Consider the following 22729-nt stretch of genomic DNA (forward strand, 5'->3'; position numbering starts at 1 on the left):
TGATCTGCCTGTTCTGCTCCCCGCTCTGTCTCTGGTGAGTCCTCTTACCTTCCACATCTCTGGCCTGTATCCCAGTTCTGTATGAATAATTTAAAAAAAAAATCAGAAACAAAATTAATCAATAGATCAATAGCTATACACTTTTAAAATAAAAAAAATAGAAGTTGTGATGTTTCTTTGTGATTACCTTAGACATAATCTTATCCATAACTGAGAAATAAGGAAAGGCAGCCAGAAGACCCACACCAAAAATATGCAGTAAGCAAAAATATACCTTCTCTCCTTATCGAAGAGAAAGTAGATTTTAAAAAAAACAAAAAACAAAAAACACCATTGAGAGAAACACTGCTGAATCTGTTGCTGAATCTATTAGATGCATGTATATAATTTGCTATAGTTTAAGACTCCATTTGAAATGTCATCAAAAAAGTTCAAGCAAAGTACTATGAAGAGAGGAATCACTTCTAACTAAGGGAAATGGAGGTAACCTTTGATGGACAGTTTGAAGTATAGATGAGATTCCATCTATGAAAATAATATCTGAGATCTGGATAGGTGGGATGGAACCAGGCATATTTGGGGAATTATGACTAGCCTGGTTTGGATAGAGTGAAAAATGATAGAAAAAAACTGGAAGAATATCCTAGTGAGTGGAAAAACAAGAAGCTAACAAATTCAGAGTAATTAAAGTGAAGTAGGTACATCCTGTACCAGGCACGGTCTCAAGTGCTTCACTTTCATTATCTCTAAAACACAGCTACAAATTCAGATGATATGTTTTAGGTCATAAGCTAATTTTTCAGCAAAAAGCTGCTGTGACCAAAGCAAACTTTCAGAAGAATGACTGGGTAACAACTTTTAGGATTGGAAAAGAAAGAATCTGGAGGTTGGAGAGACATTTAAGAAACTGCAGAAGTTGCCATCTCAGCTTCACTTGTAGCCTCCAGTCTCATTTTGCACTCTCCCCATCATGCTTCCCCTTCCTAACCACCCAGAACTGATCTGCAAACATGTGGTGCCCTTTGAAACGCCCATGCCTTTTTACATTCCATTTATTACCTATGCCTGAAGACCTGCTCCACGCAGCTCTTTGCCTTTGCAAATCTTGACCTATTCCAGACTACTTTTCTTCGCCTCTGCAAATGGCACTTTCCCCATGTCCCAAACAGGGTAGTTACCATGTTATATGTTAATTAATATTTAAAATCATTCTTGTTCTCAGGTTATTTGTGGGAAGGGAAGCTGTATCATTATTTATATGTCCCTGACATTAAGCACAACAATTCAACAGATTCACAGTAAATTAAAGCACAATCAATACCAAAATGGACAGAAAGACCACGGATTATGCAGAAAGACCTGAGACTAAATGCCACAACTATGTCATGCACAAAAAAGCAAAGCATCTTTGTGATGGCCTTTAGCAATGTTCAATGTCCCAGCAAAGGAGAATCTTCAGTATTTTCTGGTTTTTAGCTACAGTTTTTCTTCCTTCTTACCTGCAACAGGCCAAGCAAACCACATGGCTAGATCTAGAATTTTGGCCAAGTTAGGCCAATCACAGGACCACAGGTTCAAGGATGGGCAAGGCTAACCAAAATGGGATCCTTCCCTGAATATGACTCTCATGGTATCTCATAGGAATCTCACTTCTTGGTGACCAGCCTGAACAAATATAAATCACTGCCATGAGAGCTACAGCTGAACAAAGGCAATTAATGCATTATTTATAATAATGGGCATAAAATAAGCACTCAATAAATATTCAGCCTCTTGGATGAATGAGTCCAAAGCTCCTAGCACCTATAATCTCCAACACAACTGAAATTTTAGCCATTAGCATAAAAGAGCCCTAGTAGCGAAAGCAGTTTAGAGTTGCTTTACATTAGTACAATATTTGCCAAAACCTGCCAAAAAGAAAAACTCAAACAATTGCTCTCTATTATTGCATCACATTTAAGAAGAAACTAGGAATGTGTAATTTTAGAGCAAAGGACCATTCTCTATATTTGATACACTTGTCTTTATAAAGAATTTGTTTTATTATCATTGATTCTATTATTTCTCCACTATCTGGTGAAACTTAGGTTGGACTTGAACCAATTCATGGAGATAAGTTATTAGTAGAGAGTGAGAGTGTCGTGAGCTGAAATAGTGGCTCTCAAAATGATGTGTCCAAGTCCTGGCCCCCAGCACTTGGGACTGCCCTTATTGAAACCTGTAAGTAAGCTCCTGTGATTGGCCTAACTTGGCCAAAATTTTAGTTCTAGCCATGTGGTTTGCTCAGCCTGCTGGCAAAAAAAGCCTTTGCAGATATGAATTATTAAGAATTTTGAGATGAGGTTATTCCAGAACCTGAACCTAGTGACAGGAGTGCTCATATGAAAGAGGCAGAGGTAGATCTAAGACAGAGACACACATGGGGAGGCCATGTGAAGAGAGAGTCAGAGATTAGAGCTGTGTAACCATAAGCTAAGTAGCAGCAAGGATGTCCAGCCATTCCCAGAAGCTCACAGAGAGGCCAGGAGAAACAAAACATGCCCACACCCTAATTTCAGAATTTTGGCTCCCAGAACTCTAACAGCATAAATCTTCACTATGCTGAACCACCCAGTTAATGATAATATGTGATGGCAGCCCTAGAAATTAATAGGGAGTTATCTGAGCTGTAGCTTGGCAGAAATAACATTATGAAAATGTAAGAAAATGGAGGAATCTATAGTTTGAAAAGGCCTTTGTATTTGGTATTTTGTACTAGAAGAATAGCAAAGGAATAGAATTTCCACCTTTGTATTTTCTTTGGTTGAGAGCTTATACTTTATGCAGTCATTAAGAGCTATATTTTAATCAGTTCTTTGACCTGATCCAGAAACCAGTGACAAAAAATTCCTTTATTTGACTTTAAAATCTTGCTGACATAAAAGCATGATTCCACAGAAAGTAGCTACATATTTTTTCTGTATCTAAATTCCCCATAGCTCACACTTGTAGCTTTATTTCACTAGATATTTCGTATCTATTGATCTTTGAATATAAGTAAAATTCAGAGATATTGATATAACAAGGCTACTTTTTTTGCTGATACTAAATCATTAAGTGAATTTTACATCATGGTGTCTAATAATATATATTCTTTTATCATAGACAAAGGAAATTAAAGTTTAAACCTGGATTTGGAGTTTAATAATACTCAAAGCATTGTAGTATATCTGACCCTGGGTTTCTGCAAATAAGTTCAATATTTTGTTCTAACATTTTCCCATCAAACATTGTAAAAAAGTTGAGATGTTGTTCTACAATCTGACACTTAGGCTTATGTATTTTAAAATTTTCATGTTTCTCATGTTTCTGATTCATTATATTGTGCAATGAAAGCATCTCTGTTTCACTTAGCATTCTGTTGAATCTGCAGAGATCTTGCTACTTGAAATGTATATGCACTGTTCTCCCAGCATAAAAATCAGCCATTAAATTGGAATGATCGAGCAGCGATTTCTGGCTTTTATAGAGATTAACAAGGCTTACTTCTTCCTACAGAGACCATCTAACTGACATGCTGTACACTGATGAGCAAATAAGAGATTGACAGATGCAAGGACCTCTCGTGTCCTGTCAGACATCCATTGAATTTTTCCAAACACAGTAAATGATTTTTGGCTTTTTAAGAAGCTATTGAGGAATGCTACCATCCATTAATTACTAAAGGCACTAGGGAAAGTTCTTAACCAAGATGTGGATGGATAGTTATTTAGGAAACCAAAGGCTAGAAAGAGAGCTATTTAGTATTAATGAGGTTATAGAGTAATTTGATTCATTATGGCTACTAGCTGCAATTGAATGGAACAATCAAAGTTCATTACCAGGCCTGATTTCCTGAGTGGGAAGTGGTAGAGATACCACGCATACGGTACATACTACCTTCCCTGTACCATCATTTCAGTGTTTAGTATTTCTTTTCAGTAAACATTACCTTCTTCCTGTTTTCTTAAGGTAGCGATACACAACAGACATTCAAAAAGAAATCATTTATTGCATATATAATGAAATCAGAAAGCTACAATTACTCATCTGAAGAATTCCCTTAATACAATCTTACTTAAAAAAAAAAAAAAAACCGACACTACCTTAAAATCTTTTCAATGACAAAATGGAAAAAAAAAAAATCCATCAAGTTTAGGTTGCTGTTTACTTTTCACAGCCAATACCATTAAAGTGAAATGCAGAGAATTCAATTTATGTAAATTTTTTCAGTTAAATTATTTATAATAGGAAATTCTCTCACCTTTCTGAAGTAAAGTAAATGCAAATTTAATTCATTAGATGACTAGACTGGCATAAGACCTTAGAGGAAATGCAAATGATAATTGAAAATATAGAAATGATATTTGTTTTGGTGACACAACAAATCAATCAACATAAATTGTCAAGCTTACAAAAATATCACTGAAATGCATTCTGCAGTGTCCACTGAAAGGCATGTTTTTTTACTTACAACACATGTTTATTTCACAAAGGCATAAGAAAAGTAAGGTTCGAGTTGATCTGAATGCCATGAACCTTTCTGCACTCCCATGTCCCCACTCTCAGGGGGGACCCTTTAATGAAGACATTGATGAAGACATAAGACCTACTTTTTACACTGACTTCCCTACCTGACAATTCTATGACTTTAGCAATGTGACCTCTCTGTGCATCAGTCAGCTCACAGTATTAAATGGAACTTAAGTAGTGGCTATATAAAGTGTCAGTCATGCCCCTACCATGAGGATTTGGTAGAAATCAAATGAAATAATGGACTGAAAATGCTTGGTAAACATAAAACACTACAAAGCTGGCATGCCTTAGCAGCTGCATGAATCCTAGGCTGCCAGCCTAGAATTCTCATAGAATCAAGTACAAAATCTACCCAAGCAGTCTTTCCCTGCCTGTTCTTATTCAACAGATTTCTGGGAAGTATGAAACCCATTAATATTTGCTGAGTATCTACTGCCTAGTCATTAGGTAGCCTAATTTAATCCCCATGGCAATCCAGTAAGATAAACTTTGCTATCTGCATTTTAACACATCACAAAAGACTCATACCTATTAATTTGCCTAATTTCATCTGTTAATAACAGAAAATAAGAGGCAGCCCAGTTATGTCTTATACTGTCCCAACTTTTTTCCACCTGAATTTGTTGCCCATTCAAATTTCTCCTTCTGGCTAAAGTGCAGTTGGAGTAGAAGACTCAGCATGGATCATCAGTCCAACCACAATCCTTGTTGGCCGTCAAGGGCTTGCTTACCTTCCAGATTGTTGGTCTCCATTTCTGAGGTCCCTGGGTAATTCAGGTGTCAACCTCATCATACAAATGAATCAATTGCAGGCACTGCTCTGCCACCTGTCTTTCTAAACTCTTTTTGAAGACATACAAAAATGTTGCCTCATGAGGCCCTCCCTGGTGGCGCAGCTACAGCCACTTCAGCACAAGTTCGATTCCCACCCCAGAGAAGATCCACATGGCGTTGCAGACCTCTCCTGACCCGCCCGCTGCTCCTCTCAGCAGTGTACTTCATCAATCTGCCTGTTCTGCTCCCCACTCTGCTCTGGTGAATCCTCTCACTGTCCCTGCACCTCTGGCCTGTACCCCAGTTCCGTATGCATGAATAAATAAATCTTTAAAAAAAAAAGTTGCCTCATGAACCCAAATTCATCTAAATCTTCATGGACCTGGAGAACTGAGCTGTGGGTCTCAAACTATGCTGCCTGCTGTCATGATAATTTTATAAAGACGGTTGAAGATATGCAAACAGTTGTCAAATACAGGGGCAGAAAATTACAATGAATTTAAGAACCAGAGCTGGCTCTACCCCCTGTGTTTTTCATTACTAGCTCTCTGGCCTTTAGCAGATGCCAGACCTCGGGAGCCTCATTTTTCTCATATAACAGTTAAAATAACAACTCAAAGTGTTGGGAGATAAGCGAGGTTATGTACTGGGATTACCTAACACAAAGAAGGCACTCAACAAATGAGTTTGATGAGATTCAAAAGTGAAAAGATACAATCTAGTGATGTCTGCGGGGCTTTCTCAGATTCAGAACTGTTGCTGCTTCAAATGAGCAACTCAGGAGAATAAGCACCGAAAAAGTAAAGAAGCATTGCTTTGGCCAGATGTAGGAAAAAGAGACATTACTCTAAAAGGAAACCAAGTATGGTTAAGTATAATTCAATCCCACTTTTAATTTTGTCTTACAGAGTCTATTTTTTTTTCTTTCAAAAGCATTAGGTCAACAGTATGTGCCATTCATCTGTCCATTTGTCTGTTTTTATTGTTTTATATTGTAGTCATGAAGTCATTTTAAAACATTCTGTAAAAACCCAGTTCAAAAATAAAACACTGAACACTTTATTGCAATCCCAGAAACCATATCATTAGCTTTTCTTGTTACTCAGCAATTGAGTGAGCCAGGGCTTTACATCTAAAACATCTAGAAAACCAAATTCATGACCTCAAAAAAAGCAGTAATTGTTTTGCAAATTAAAATCCTTTCCCCCACTGCAGCAAGTAACTTAATCTTCAGATGTAATGTGATGTGCAATGTGGGTAACCCAAAGGAGGAATCACGCAGCATTTTGTCTTAGTGCCAGCAAAATACCTCCAGTTGACAGTTATTAATTTCTAGTCAAATTATCCTGGAATAGGGTCAAAGAGAACTAATGGTTTTATTTTACATTCCAGGAAGTGTTGTGCTTCAGTGTTGAGAATGCAGTGCTCTGTAGTGATAGCGAGAGCAGAAACCAGGAGACCTGAATGCCCTCTCCATAAAAAAACATTAGTCAGATTATTAAACACATTAACCCTTCATCATTTCTCAGGCGCCTTCTCACAAAGTATATTAAAATTATCAGAGCTGTTTATTTATTCTTAATCTCTGTCATGTACAAAATTTGAATTTACCTAAAACTATTAACAGCTGGTTACAGAAGAGAAACGAGAACTAAAGGAGTTTCTTTTCCACCTCTGATTTTGAAGGTTAGCATAGTGAATATGCACACAAAAGACCACTGAAAGAGTATTCAATATGTAAGACTTTTCTTCTCATCGCCCAGTTGAGTGGTCCATGCACTACTGATTACATGATAAAATTAATTATTTTATTCAACTCATGTAATCCTTTCAGCTGACTTGCACAAATTTAAACAAATTTAGTGTTTTACAGCTTTGCGTGTAAATAATGCCAAACAATCCATTTGGAACTTTATAAAACTGTGGTGCCTGTGCAGGGGCATCATTTGGCAAGGGTAAGTAATAAGGCGCCAGCTGATAGTTGCAGGTACTGTAACCCACTGCGTGGTGCTGTGGAAAGAAGAGATTGAGATTCAGCAGATCTGGCTGCACTCTGTTAGAGTGGCCTTGGGCCAGTCTCTGCCATATTGAGGCTCAGTTCCCCCTTTCAACAGCTTTATTAAGAAATAATTCACGTACCACATAGTTCAAATCTACAATTCAATTATTTCTAGTACACTTAGTATGCTTAGAGGACTGTGTAACAGTCACTACAATCTGATTTTAAAACATCTTTAGCTCCCCTAATAGTGACCCCAGTCCCCTTAGCAGACACCACCCCTTCATTTCTCCTGCCCCCAACCCTCCACTGATCGTCAGCCACTGCCATGAGTCCATGTCTGGACTTACATAAAGTATAATCTCTTTTGGCTGTTTTCTTTCATTTAGTATAATTTTTACAAGGTTCATCCATATTGTTGCATGTATCACCCATCATTCCTTTTTATTTCCAAATAACCTTCCATAGCATGGATATATCATATTTTAGTTAACCACTCATCAGGTAATAAGATCTAGATTGTTTATATTTTGTGCTATTATGAATAACACTGTTGTAAACATTCGTGTATATGCTTTTGTGTGGTCATATGTATTTCATTTCTCACAGGCATATACTTAGAAATACAACTGTTAGATTCTATAACTCTATATTTAACTCTTTGAGGAACTGTCAAATATTCTCCAAAACCACTATACCATTTTAAATTCACCAGTAATGTTTATCAATTTCTCTATATTTCACCATCAATTTTACTAACACGTGTTATTGCCTCTTTTTCCTTATAAATGTGAAGTTGTACAACAATGTGGTTTTTTATTAGCATTTCCCTAATAATTAATGACTATCTCTCATGCTCATTGATCATCTGCATAGTTTTCAGGGAGAAGTGTTTAAATTTCCACCCATTACTGAGTGGGATTATCATTTTATTACTTAGTTGAAAGATCTTATCTCTTATGGATCCAAATTCTTTATTAATTGCATGCTTTGTTACTATTTTCTCCAATTATATAAGTTTTTACTTTCTTTTTGCTATCATTTTCAGCAAAATGTTTTAATTTTGATGAATTTATCTCTTGCTTTCTTTTGCTGCCCTCACTTTGTTGTTGTATAAAAATGACTTTCCCTAACTCAAGGTCATAAAGATTTACTACAGTCATAGTTTTTATTCTTACATTTAAGTCTATGATCTATCTAATTTTGTTTATGGTTTGAGATAAGGGCCCAAACTCATTTACTTGTCAATTTAATATATCCAAAGCAATACATGTACATTAGGGGGAAAATAATCAGAATATAAATGAAAAAGGCATAAAACAAAAATAACAGTAATCCCATTTATTCCAAAGTAACTATTTTTAGCAGACTTGTTTATATGCTTCCAAAACCTATTCTGTGTATGCTTATACTTTTGTGCATATATTTTGAGAGAGATGACAAAGGTGTGCATTTCTATTGGTAACTTTTTTCCATTGATAACTGTGATAACTAAGATAACATCAAATATCTGATAAAAATGTTTACAAATATTACATATTTATGAATATTATAGCTTCCTGGTGGGTTGATACTTTTATTATTTTTAAATATCCCAATTCGTTTCTAGTGACATTTGTTTTTTAACACCTGCTTTGTCTGTTACTAACATACATAGCCACTTGTGCTCCCTAATGGTTGATGATGGTATTGTGTACATTTTTTCACTTGTTACATATAAAGTTAATCCCCTCAACCACATGCAATGCTTCGTCCTTATGAGCTGCCTTTCTCCTTGGGTAGAAGCTCTACAAAAATACCACTGCCATGGTCACTGGTCTCAGATTCTTACTCCTGGTGTGGAAGCTTGATGAATAAGAGAGCTGGGAAGGAAATGAATGAGGCCCCCATATTCGAGTCTGCCACATTCAAAACAGTGTTTCCACCTTATGAACAGGGGTGGGAAGGAATAAGTGCAGCAGATTCTCTTGCCATTGCCTTCAGGACAGGAAGGGAAGAGTGAGAAATGTTGGCACCATACCACTCCTGGATGAAAGGGTAGCCCACGTTTGATGCAGGGAGCAAAGATGTGTCCACTTGGCACACCTGCCTAGATCAGAGTAGACCAGGTTGATTTTCGAAATCTGGGAGTGACAAAGATGTAGATTTCATCTGAATTACCATAGGCTTTAGCTGTTCTCACTAAAATTTAACAGATTTTCTTGAATATTTGTTTCACCCTTTGTGTACATCCTCTCAAGACAACTGACTGAGTCTTTAAGCCATGCTTTTTATATTTTGTTAACAGATAACTATTTTCTAGGGTCCATTGACTTCCTTATCCTGCTATCCCTATTATAACAATGTTTACAGTACTACTGTAGTTTCTGTCAGTGAAAACTTTCAGGCAAGAAAGCTTTGTCAGTTCAGGAACATCTCCTTCAACAATTTCAAATCTCTTGTTTTATAAGAAAGGAGTCAAAGAGGCACAAAGGAGCTTTGGAGTAAAGGCCTAAAGATGCTGATACCTCAGGCAGGTGCCAACTGAGAAGGAATGCCTTAGGAAAGGAGTAGGGGTTTCAGACTGTGCTGAATCTCCAGGACAATCACGGCTGGAAGCTGCTCGGGTGAGGTCTGTCTGAGGTGGACCTTCAGCATTTACCTGGTAATGAACAACAGCCAACAAGTATATATTGGTTTGTTGTAGCAGAAACCAAGTTAGAGCCCAAAACAACTCAATAGTATGATAAAACTTACAGGGCTCGTGCCTCTTCTCTGCCCAGCCCTTGAAGAAAGGGTAAATTTCTAGGCAGAGGTGTTACTGGGAGGTAACAGGAAATAGAATCTCTTTCAAGGTCCTAAGTCCAAATTCAGTCACCGTGGGGTTAGGATTTCAGCACATGAATTTGTAGGTGACACAACTCAATCCACAACAGTATACATGTATGGACATAAAAAAAATTGTGAATGACTTCAAAATGAATAAAAAAATATGGTCTGGCCATTTTGTGGGGGTAGAGTGGGGAATGGGATCAAAAATGGGGGTGGAGAGGTGGGGAGAGAAGTGCACGGGAGACTTGGTGATGGGAAACCCGCGAGGATTACAATTGAGATGGGGGAAAAACGTACAAAGTGATGTAAAAATAAACTGTTATGAAATATAAATAAATAAATAAATAAATATGGTCTGTCTAGCTGAACTATTAAGTTATCTTTCCTTTGATTATCTTTCACAGCCTATTTAGAAAACCGAGAGTATTGAAAATGTTTCTTGTCCATACTTATGCAAATGATTCTTCTTCACAAATGCAACAGATTTGGTCCATTAGAAAAATCTGTGTATGTGAAATTCCTCTTTTAACTACTTATAATATCCTACTGGCTTCCTTCTTAATAAACAAGTTATCTGACAAGTCTACTTTATATTTATATGAAAGTCACAATTTTACTTTTTTAAAAATATGATTCTTTAATATAAATTCAAACATTTGATACAAATATTGAAGGTTCTTTGGTCAATATTATTGCTGCTAATCTGATATTTTTATTCCTCAGTGAATTTTCTCCCTTTCCTAATTTGTCTTTCCTCTTTACTGAACTTAATCTCCATGGCTACAGATGGAAAATAAGAGACACATTGAAATCAGAAGGTGGACAAGGAAACAAGGAGGCCAGCATCAGAATTCTATCATGTTTCAATAAGAAACCATGTTACCAGGAAGAATGTTAGTAAAACTTTTAATGTCATGATAGACTCATCTATGAAATATGTAAGCTACTCTATCCAAAATAAAAAGGCATGTTTAAATTACCTTCTAGAACTTAGAATACTTATGGTTCTAAATATTCCAAAGTGGCTTAAAATTTAAATAGCTAAGATTTTTTAATTATCGAAAAACTTAATAAACTGTTTCCTTTGAAATTATTAAAAAATCTCTCAGCCAGGCAAATAACACCATGTAATTTTTATTCTGTTTAAACCTCAAAAATGTCTGTGCCTTGGACTTGGAACAGTTTTCCTTACTTTCCTTAACCAACAATTCAGTGATCATACATATTCAAGGAACATGAAGGACTTAATCAACATTTGCATAAATCTATCAAAAACACTGTATAAGCAAAGATAACTTGAAGCAAATAACTACTGTTCTTCTAAGCCATAATTTGTCTGAAAGAGAGCTAATTCTAGTCTATAATTCCTAGCAGTTTTAACCTTACATGAACACAATTCGTTCTCTCTCTTACCAAGGTGAACCTGCACCCAAAATATTTTAAAATAACAAATACTCTTGCCACTATTTTGCTGTTTTGGCAATCTTTACAAAGGAGAATCAGATAGGCAAAATAAATAACCTAATACATTAGATTGAGCAGTTATTTTTGTTCTTTTGCAGTGGTTAAAAACAAGTTAATTTGCTTTCTTGCCTTGACTTTTATGAATGCTAATTTAATCACGTAAATTTAGACTTCCTGTGAGAGAATTTGAGACCACATTGTGAACATGACTTTCACATAAGGTTTGTTCCTTTTTCCTGAATTAGAAAGTAAAATCTTTTTAAAACGCCGTGCTTTATATTAGACTCTGGGCAAAATCAGTAGAGCCCTGCCATCTCCTGCTAAGTTGACTCAGGACTCTGGGGAACCATGTCACCATCTGGACTGGAGTGAATATGGTCAGAGGGAGGCCAGGGAAAGTGTCCTCAAAAAGACCCCAGCTGGTTGAGTGGCCACCTGCTACCAAGATGATCGAGGGCACAGTATATCATATTCATCATAATCCATCTGTTCCTAGTCTCCAAACATCCCATCCTATCATGGCAGGGTATAACTGACAAAAGGAAAGGACTGATCAGATAACCCAAGACTACAGGTCCTGCTAAGCGGGCGATATCTAGAAGTTACTCGAGATGGGAAGCAGGAGGAGACTGACTTGGAAAGATCAAGGAGGCAAGGTAATAAGCTTGGAAAAGCAGAAAGGCAGTAACTATGTAGAGCCCAGGAAGTCAGAAAAGCCATAAAGACAGAATCACTGAAATGGGTTGGGGATTTAGCTCCCAGGGAAAGTGGGTTGTTTTAATGACCTGCTGACTAGGTAGTTGCTATCATTATGCTATTTTTACTGTTATTATTATTCCCAATTAGAAGATGAGAAAACTAAGTATAGAGGATTCAGTAACCTAAGTCACATAAGCAACTGGGCTTGAACCCCAGAAATCAAAACTTCAACACTATCACATGCTACTTGTATTTCTGTTCATCTCCCATGAAGCTACAATGGCCGAGTTCTTCTATTCTACTCTATTCCATTCTATTCTACTCTCTTCTTCTATTCTTGTTTTTGTTTTGTAATCGCCTTTCCATAATCAAGTGTTTTCATCCTCATTTACTTTTCCTTTTATATCATGACTATGAGGTTAGATATTCATGGCAGAATCTGAACAAATGACTGGAAATACATAGAACATAACACCTTTGCTTAAAGAGAAGAAATGAGGAAGGATGTTTTCTTGGCTAGAGAAGTTTGGCTGAGTGCCTGAACTGCGTGATGATGACTAAAGAAGTGTGTGTGTGTGTGTGTGTGTGTGTGAGTGTGTGAGAGAGAGAGAGAGACAGAGACAGAGACAGCTAACATACAGAAGTAGAGGTTGGTGAATAGTGGAAGTTGGAGGAAAGAGCTGGAGGGGCTGTGTTTTGTCATTTGTACAGGCAGATGGAGCCCAAGTGATAAAAGTGGTCCATTTGGGGAAATAGCAACAGAAGGGACAGAGACACTCAATCTAGCACCAGCAAGTGGCAGTGTGAGACACTTCCCCCATGACTCATAAGCAGCAGACATCAAAGAGACAAAGCAAATTAATGGCCTTGTTCTTCAGATTTCATGAGAACTCTTCCAGAGCTGCCAAAGTAAACAAAGATTTTAAATCAGAGCAGGAAAAAACTGGCGTAGCACAATGACGCAGGTGAGTGACACCAAGCAGCAAGATGTAGGTGTTTATGTTAATGTGACCTCATTGCTTGAAGAGACCAGCAAGGCCTGGGGATACCCTAGCTTGATTCACATGAAGAGGAACAGGAAGGAGCAAAGCAGCATAAATCAGTCCCTTTCATCATTCAAGCACAGCTACCAAATATTTTACTCGTACAGAGTACCTCAAACATTTTTATCAGAATGGCTTATCATCTATCAAGGCCTTTTCCACTGCTACTCTATTTTTGTAACAATTTTTAGAAGTACTGAATTATAACCATCTATCAAAGTGGCTGTCCTTTTTGTTCCACAATTCTGTCCCGCAAAGTGGAAATTTTTGTGCCTTTTATCAACTAAAACAGACTCTCTGTACTCAAGCGTATCCCTTGTGATGTGATTCACTTCAAGTCCTGGCCTGTTAATGATCTCACTGAGCTTGTCCTTTCTTAGTTTTCCTAAAATTTTATTCAATGTGCCAAGTGACATAAGGGGGAAACAATCAGAATAAACTCTTCTGATCTAAGGTAATGTGACTGGGCCCTATGTAATAACCCCGCTGTCCTTTTCCTATTTTCTATTTTGTACATATCTTTTTCAGTCATCTGCTGTAGCAGGGGAATCTTAGGGGAGAAACGGGCCTTTAAAAAAAATCTGAAAAGGAAAAAGTATGAGCAGATGTCAAAGAGAAAGATAAAATAACATTACAAGTAAAATGTAGAGATTTATTGACACACTTTAGCAAGCTGTAATAGAAAATGTTGAGGACCTCAGAGTACAACGGTAAAACTGAAAAGGTAAAAAGTCTTATTTTCATCCACTGTATTCAACAAATCATGTAGTTTCAGCTGCTTTCAAGAAGTTCATTCATTTACCATCAGTTGTCAAGTTCAAATTATCATGTACAAAATATGTCCTTCTCTATACATTATTATATGTAAACAAACATTACATGTAAGTAACCGTATACAGCTTTTAAAATAAACTATTACTTTCAAAATTATGTTATTAGCTTCTATCTTGCTTAAAATCTGAATTCCATGGAAAAAGGGATAATGTTGAAACATAGTTCATGTTATTATTTTTTAAAGTAGAAGATACGATTGGTGTTCAAAAAGTGAATCCTTCTATACATGTTGGAAAAATTATAATGAGTAAGATCTAGAATATTGTTTGCCTAGCACAGAAACTAAATAAGGTGATTTGAGCACCTACTATGACCCAGGCACTATAAACTTACTATAAGTACGCAGTGTTTATACTGTTTACTGAAGAAACAAGATATATAAACAACTAAAGTGTAAACAATATAAAACAAGAATCAGGCCCCTCCCTGGTGGCGCATAGGGTTAAAGCACAGCACAAAGAAGCTTAAGTCACTTCCGCATGAGTTCGATCCCCGCCTGCCCAGGAGGAGATCCACATGGCGTGGCAGACCTCTCCTGACCCGCCCGCTGCTCCCCTCAGCAGTGTACTTTGTCGATCTGCCTGTTCTGTACTGCACTCTGTCTCTGGTGAATCCTCTCACCCTCCACATCTCTGGCCTATATCCCAGTTCTGTACGAATAAATAAATAAATCTTAAAAAAAAAAAAAAAAAAAAAAGAACGAGAGCTTTGGCACAATGAGATACCACTTCAAAAATCCATTAGCATGGCCACTATCAAAAATCCAGAAAATAACAAGTGTTGGCTAGTGTGTACAGAAATTGGAACCCTGACACATTTTCAGTGGAATTATAAAATAGCACAGACACTATGGGAGTAAGGAGTATGGATTTTCCTCAAAACATTAAAAAATAGAACTACTGTATTATCCAGCTACTACTATATTATATATACCCACTTGTGGGTATTCATCAAAAGAATTAAAAAAAGAATCTCAAAGGAATATCTGTATACCAATATTCATTGCAGAATTACTCATAATAGCCAAGATGTGGAAGCAACCTCAGTGTGCATTAGTGAATGAATGGACAAAGAAAATATAGTATGCAATACATAATTATTCAGTCTTTAAAAAAAAAAAGTAGTCCTGATTCTGTCAGATGCTACAAGATGAATGAACTCTGAGGACTTTTTGGTAAGTAAAATCAATCAATCACTTAAAGGCAAATATTGCATGATTCCACTAAAATGAGGTATCTAAGGAAATCAAACTTACAGAAACAGAAGGAAGAATGCCCAGGACCGGAGGAAAGGGGAAAGTGATTGTTCAATGGGCATAGAAATTTAGACATATAGGATGAAAAGGTCTACAGATCTTTGTGCAACCATGTAGATATACAGTGTTAACAATACTGTAATGAACACTTAAAACCATTGAGAGTAAGTTTATGCCGTGTGTTTTTTACAATAAAGAAAAATTTTTAAAATGTAAAAGAATCAGTGTTTTGGTAGCATAAAGGAAGGAGTAAATAATTCTGAGTGGTTCATAATTTCAGAGTGCTAGTGGTATTGTTTGAAGAGTGAGTAAAATTTTGGTGTACAAAAAGGTATACAAAAGCATTAGCAAAGACCTAAATAAATGAGAGGTCGTAGATTGTTTGAGGAACAAGTGATCCAGGTGATTAAAAAACAGGTCGTGTTGAATTAGTTCAGAGAAATTATCATTTATGTTAGTTTAAAGGACAACAGCACCTTTTCAATCATCTATTACATTTTATGATTATTTTGCCTAAATAAAATAACATGTCCTTCTTTTAAATACCCACTACATTATAGCTTTTCAACACTCCTTCTCGGACATGTGAGAAGAAATGAGTATTACGATCCCACAAAACCTTTTTTTAACCTTAAAATTTTAGTCAGTTGTTTGTTATGACCTGACACAGAACAAAGCAACTCAATCCAAGGAATATAGGCACTGAAGTTTCTATTACTGAGATAAAAACTGTATAAGAAGTTCATTATTTAATTTGGAATTCATATATGTATATAAAACAATGTCTTGTATTATTGAGATCTTTTATTCTAACATGGTTAAATGGCCCCAACTTATTCCTGTGTAACTTAATAATGATATTGATAACTGAAATAAAATTCTTAAAAAGAATTGAGAGTAAAGTAATGGATTTAGGTTTGGACATATTTGGATGCTTATAAGACATGCAGATGAAAATGTTGAGTACTCAATTACAACAGGAGATTGATGCTAAGGAAAGAGGTTGATTAGAATGAAGAGGTTGGGAGGCATCAACCGAAAGTGATAGTTAAATACAAGAGTCAGCGTGATTATCCAAGGAGAATTTATAAGAGAAAAAGAAAATGTAAAAAGAGCTCAGTTAGCACAGCAGTGGTGTAGAAGGAAAAGTGGTAAAAATTCAGAGAAAGTAAAAGGATAAAAGTGAGATAGACATGAACAGTGTTCTGGAATCAGACAAAGGAAAATGTAGGTGAAACTATCAAATGCTGCCGCAGTCAGGAGTAGGGAACTGAAACAGACCCATTGAATTCACCCAATAACAGGCTAATTTGCTAGCGAAAAAAGAGAGAAGACAAAAATCAGAAATGAAGAAGAGACATTAAACTAACACTTCAGAAATACAGAAGAGCATGAAGCACTACTGGAAGCAATTACACACCAACAAATTGGACAAATTAGAAGAAATGCCTAGACACAAATTAAACTGAGTCTGCTAGCCATATATAGACAAGTACACAGGCGAATTCAAGGATACAGATTTTAAGAAACTTCAAATATTTATAAAAATTTAGTTAGATCAAGGTTGGATTTCATACAGCCCACCTTCTCTATCCCAAAGTGACAAATGAATAACAAAACTACATATAATGCCACATGAGCCCACATTCGAAATATTCAAAATAAACTTCCAAACAATTTCAATTCGAAATATTGAAGAGAAAATAATAAGCGTACAGTCGGTGGAGACCCAAGACAGGGGTTCTCAGCTTAACAAAATAAAATGGGGGGAGATGTTGGGTCCTTTGCCTGGACAGACCTCCCCTCCTCCCCCACAGAATCATATGCACACTGTTGTGTGGAAACAAAGAATGAGCCATGGGTGCTGGAACAGAAAAACAGGAGGCAGGAAGTGTTCCTGCCTTGTGTTTGCTACCTTGTGTTCTTTGACCCCCATGTTATTGTCACATGTTATTGATGCACTTGCTGAGAGCTTCCGCCTACCCCCAGCCCCAGGCTCCATGCTGAAGGGGATAAATAGGGAAGGAGAGAAAAATAAAGTGTGTGCCTTTGCTTGCTGACCATGAAGTGTGTGTTTTAATCCTGACGTCCTTCGCTCAGACCATCTCTGCTGTCGTGCTGGCGCGCCAGGAAGGCATGCAAACTAATCCAAATCTGACTTTAACCATTTACCAAGCAACCATCACGACTAGTTGGCCTCTCTGATAATTTGTTACAAAAAAGCAACAGCACTAAAACCGATGCAAGTATCTGCTCCACTTCGCATTTTATATTTTCACTCAACTTTAATAAGACGGTGTTCTAAAGTTATTCAAAATAGAAACTTTATGAACTGTTGATTATTCCTTAGTAAAAATTCATAATCGCTGCACCATTGTATGACTTTAACAATGCAAAGTGAGAGGAAATAGCTGTGATACAAAGCAAAGGCAAATGCCAGTGTAAATTTTAATTAGCTGTCAATAGTTTACAAAACTAATAGTGTGGCAACACCAGAGTAAGGCAGCAGAAACAAGCTGCTTTTCCCTGTCATGTACATTCAGACCCCAGCCCGGGCCCCACCCAGCACACTTCCTGCTATTAACTAAACCACCCACTCCTGCAAGCCACACTGGCCCTCCAATAGTGGCTTCACTTACTTGAAGTCACAGTTTCCAGGAACCTATTGCTGAGCATGAGGACTAAACTATTTGAGATAAACCCTCCTATAATCCAGGTGAGAACCATGTCAGAAGACGGGGATCCTACCAGGGCCTCAAAGCCAGGCCCTGTGTTTCAAGCTCTTTAGTACTACACAGAATTAACTAGATCTTAATAGAGTAAGTTTAAAAACTTAGCCAACTATTCTTTTTTTGTTTTTGCTTTTTTCTTTTTTTACTTTATTCCTTTGATCTTTCCCTGCTCACTTAAAATGGTTTCCACTTAATGGAATTATATTCTACTGGATTTGAATTTAACAATTCTTTCTATTGTTGTTGACAGGTGCAGCATTTCTCTTTCTTGATTTCCATTTCACTAAAAGCCCTTAACCTGGTTCGAAGAGGCTTCATGATCTGGACCCTGATTACTCTGCCAGGTGCATCTCTTCCCATTCCTCCCGGGTCTACCTCACACTGATCTCCTTTACAGTGCAACGGCAGACATCTCCAGGAACACCAAACTAATGCAATCAGTGGCATATCATTCTCCATAATTTACTCCTAGAAGTTTGGGTTTGCTTCTTTGATTTTCTGCTAGAAAAGTTTCCTTTATCAACAATCCAACTCCAGACTACTTTAGACTCCCTGCTAATAGTTTAGCTGCAAGCCACTCCCAAAGACTCTGTAAGCAGGACATCTGCAAGGTCAGGTTCGTTTAGGTACCTACCTTTGTGGGCTCAAAAACACACTGCACAATAAACCCCTACCCAGTTTTCTGAGCTCTTGTTTATTTTTCTATCTTCACCAGATAACTAACACAATGGCTAAATTAATCAATACCTACAGTTTGTAAATGTGCTGTCAATTTGGATGACCTCATCTTCACTGCTTACTAGACCTTAACACAGACCCTAAAGTGATTTCTCCATTTATCTCCTTTTCATTCCCTGTGCTTTCGTACCTAATCTCCAAAGTGAACAAACTATCATTTAAATTTTTTTACCAATAGTCAATACCTTCCACTTAAAAGGAATGCATTTTTGGGCCCTCCCTGATGGCACAGAGGGTAAAGCACAGCACTAAAGCTAAAGCCACTTCAGCATGAGTTTGATCCCCGTCCCAGAGGTGACCCACATGGCGGCAGACCTCTTCTGATCCCACCCCCACCCTGCTGCTCCCCTCAGCAGTGTACATCGTCAGTAGGCCTGTTCTGCTCCCCACTCTGCCTCTGGTGAATCCTCTCACCACCCCTGCACCTCTGGCCTATACTCCAGTTCTGTATGCATAAATAAATAAATCTTTAAAACTTTTTAAAAGGAATGCATTTTTTGGCTTTAAAAATAAACGATACAATCATCAAAATTATACTCCTGTAAAAAATATCATCTCAAAACGAGATGCAAGTTTTCTGAGGCAGCATGCGGTCTCTGGGACAGCTTTATAAATGAGCCCTCTCCTGACAGAGGTCAAGCTCTTCACTACACTGGCATTTCAACGACTACTTTACAGTCTGCCCTCCTCACTTTCTCTTCTACCCCATTTTCCCTCTCCTCAGCACATACACAAATCCACAAGCAATCTTTACTACACAAACCTGTTTGACTTTCAATTACAAGAAATGTCAGCTTAATGGACCAGGGATGACACTGTTCCTATTCCATTCAAGGAACACAGTCAATAGGAAATAAATTTCTACCCATAAATATGCTAGAAATCACTGTGATTCCCCTAGGAATACCTGAGACTCTAAACTACTCCCTGCTGCCCTACATTCGTTGGAGACACATGCCCTTTCCTACCCAAAAGAAAAGATATGAGCAGATAACCTCTAAAGGATGTGCAGAGACTTTTAGCTTAACTTCAACACTCTTCACTGAATTTAGCACAAAGGAGAAGAAATCTCAACAGAAAAGGTTAACCCTGAAGAATTTAAATGTGTACAAGGTTCTGAAGGCCATAATTGTGTGCACTCCCTCACAGAATGCACCTGGCTACAAAGATCAGAGGAATCTTCACATAATCCAAGAATTAAATAGCACACACCCAAATACTGAGTAAATGATGAACAAAGTAGTTAAGTCAAATTACCTGCCTCTTGAAGGCTTATTTCAGTTCCTGGAGATGCCTCCTGCTGTGCTATGTCTTTATCTTCCTAAAGGCCATTGTTATCATGTCTGCTGTTTAAACTCCTAAACAGCCTCCTGGATATTTGCAGGAGTTTGTAGGCCATCACTCAGCATTTAGGGAGTCCACAACTTAACCCCAAACTGCACAGATTTTCATCCCATTTGGCCTTTGCCCCTCTAATTCACTGCCTCAATCTAGCACATGTGGGTTCCCCAGCTTTGCCAACAGGGCCCCAAAGGGACTGTCTGTCAGAGAACTCTCCTCTTGGAGTTGCCGCTTGACCTCTCCCTCCCATCTTTGATTCCCAAATACTTAATACCAAAAAAGTTAGCTCTCAGAGCGACTTAACCTTCTTCTGGTGTGTCCAGTGACCTTTTAAAATATGTGGTTTTTTTTTATTAAAAAATAAACTGTTTTTAAGAACAGGCATGACCCAAATGGCATTTCTTAAATGAAATAATGCATGGGAACCTATATTTAAAAAGCACGTACACCAGAATCACTTTGATCAGAGAAGGGGATGGTGCCTGAGATATCCCACACACTCACCTCTACAGACATATTTGGAAGAGATCTGATCTGATCCAATTTCTTCATTTTTTAAATGAGGGAGAAAGTAATATTCACGGAACATTCCTAATGCCACTTACCTAATTCAGGTAAAGTGGCAGAAATTTTTTTTTTTAAAGATTTATTTATTTGTACATACAGAACTAGGGTACAGGCCAGAGGCTCAGGGGTAGCGAGAGGCTTCACCAGAGACAGAGTGGGGAGCAGAACAGGCAGATGGGCAAAGTACACGGCTGAGGGGAGCAGCGGGCAGGTCAGGAGAGGTCTGCCACGCCATGTGGTCTCCTCCAGGGCAGGCGGGATTTGAACTCATGCGGAAGTGGCTTTAGCTTCTCAGTGCAGTGCTTTAACCCACTGCGCCACCAGGGAGGGCCTTGTGACAGAATTTTTTAATCAGGTTTCATAGCTCAGTCAATATCCAAAAGTACCAAATTTCAGTATTAGACAGCAGCCTTGTGGTAGACGTTTGAAAGAGAGGATTTCCACACACTAGCGGTTGAAAAAAAGCAGGCTGTCTCTGATTATACAACCCTTTCACCACAAGTCTTCATTATCCAGAAAATGTATTTTGAATGCTTTCTGTGTACCCAGAATTATGCTAGTCTCTGGGGGTGTGATGCCTGGCTCATAGAACATAGCCTCTTTTCAATACTGGCAAGTAAGGAAACAAGTAGGTAAAATAAATAACACAAGGAAACATATGTACACCCAAAAACTTGTACATGCATATTTATAACATTGTTATAACAGCCAAAAAAGCAGAAACAACCAAAAAGGCCATCAACTCATAAGTGGACAAATGAATGGTGGTATATCCGAACAAATGAAATGTTAATTGGACATAAGAAATGAAGTACTACAAAACAGGTGAAACTTGAAGACATTAAGCTAACTGAAAGACACAGACACCAAAAGATTCATGTAATGATTCCATTCAGATGAAATGTCCATAATAGGAAAATCTATAAAGACGGAAAGTAGATTAATATTTGTCAGAAACTGGGTTGTGAGGTCAGAGGAGAGAAGAAGACTGTTGATGGGTATGGAATTTCTTTGTGTGGTAATGAAAGAGTTCTAGGGTTAGATAAGGATAATTATTGCATGACTATGAAGATACTAAGTTATACACTGTAAAGGATGAATTGATTGTGGATTATTTTCAATCTAAAAAGGAAGCATAATTATAAATAAGAGATATAAGAAAAAACTAAGAGAATATGGTCTTGAGAATAAGAGAACGAAACCTAGTTAAGATGATTATCAGGAACGCCATGCTGAAGAGATAGTAGCTATGTCATACCTAAGGTGGAAGCAGAATCCAGAAACACAAGTTACACAAAGAAAGAGGGAACAATGTTCCCAGAATAAAGAATAGCATCTAAACCTTAAGGGGGGGGGGGAGTTGACTGTATTTTGAAACTCAGATTAGGATATGGGAGAGAGGAACACAGAAGTTAGAGAAGGGATGGGTGGACCACACAGTGTTCGTAAATTCTAACAGCATTTTAGATTTTATCTTCGGTGTACTGATAAATCACTGAAAAGTTTTAAGCCAGGGCATAGTACCTGTGTACTCCCCAACAGATTTAGTTATCATCTACTGTGCCAAACATGGGGTACAACAGGAGCTACCGTCATACGCCATCGTGTAATCCTTTGCCTTTTTTGTACAGCGTCAGCGTTGACCACCATCATGAAATAAGTAAGGGAGAGTGTATGAGAATGGTGATGGATGACATGAAGACAAAAAGTCAGGGGAAAATTCAACCTCTCTGTGGAGATGAGCTGCCTGCTTCTTTCCCTTTCTAAAAATTCGGGTAGTCTCCCTGCTCACTACCATCATCAGTTTTTCTCTCTCCATTAAGTCATTTTTATGAGTCTCTCCATGCATTCCTCCCTCTTGGTAATGCTCCATTTCTTTTCTTTGCTCCCTCTGATAGGGAAATTCCTGTACGTAGGA

Source organism: Condylura cristata, unplaced genomic scaffold (genome assembly GCF_000260355.1).
Source record: "Condylura cristata isolate star-nosed mole 26May11 unplaced genomic scaffold, ConCri1.0 scaffold00004, whole genome shotgun sequence".
NCBI classification, from domain to species: domain Eukaryota; kingdom Metazoa; phylum Chordata; class Mammalia; order Eulipotyphla; family Talpidae; genus Condylura; species Condylura cristata.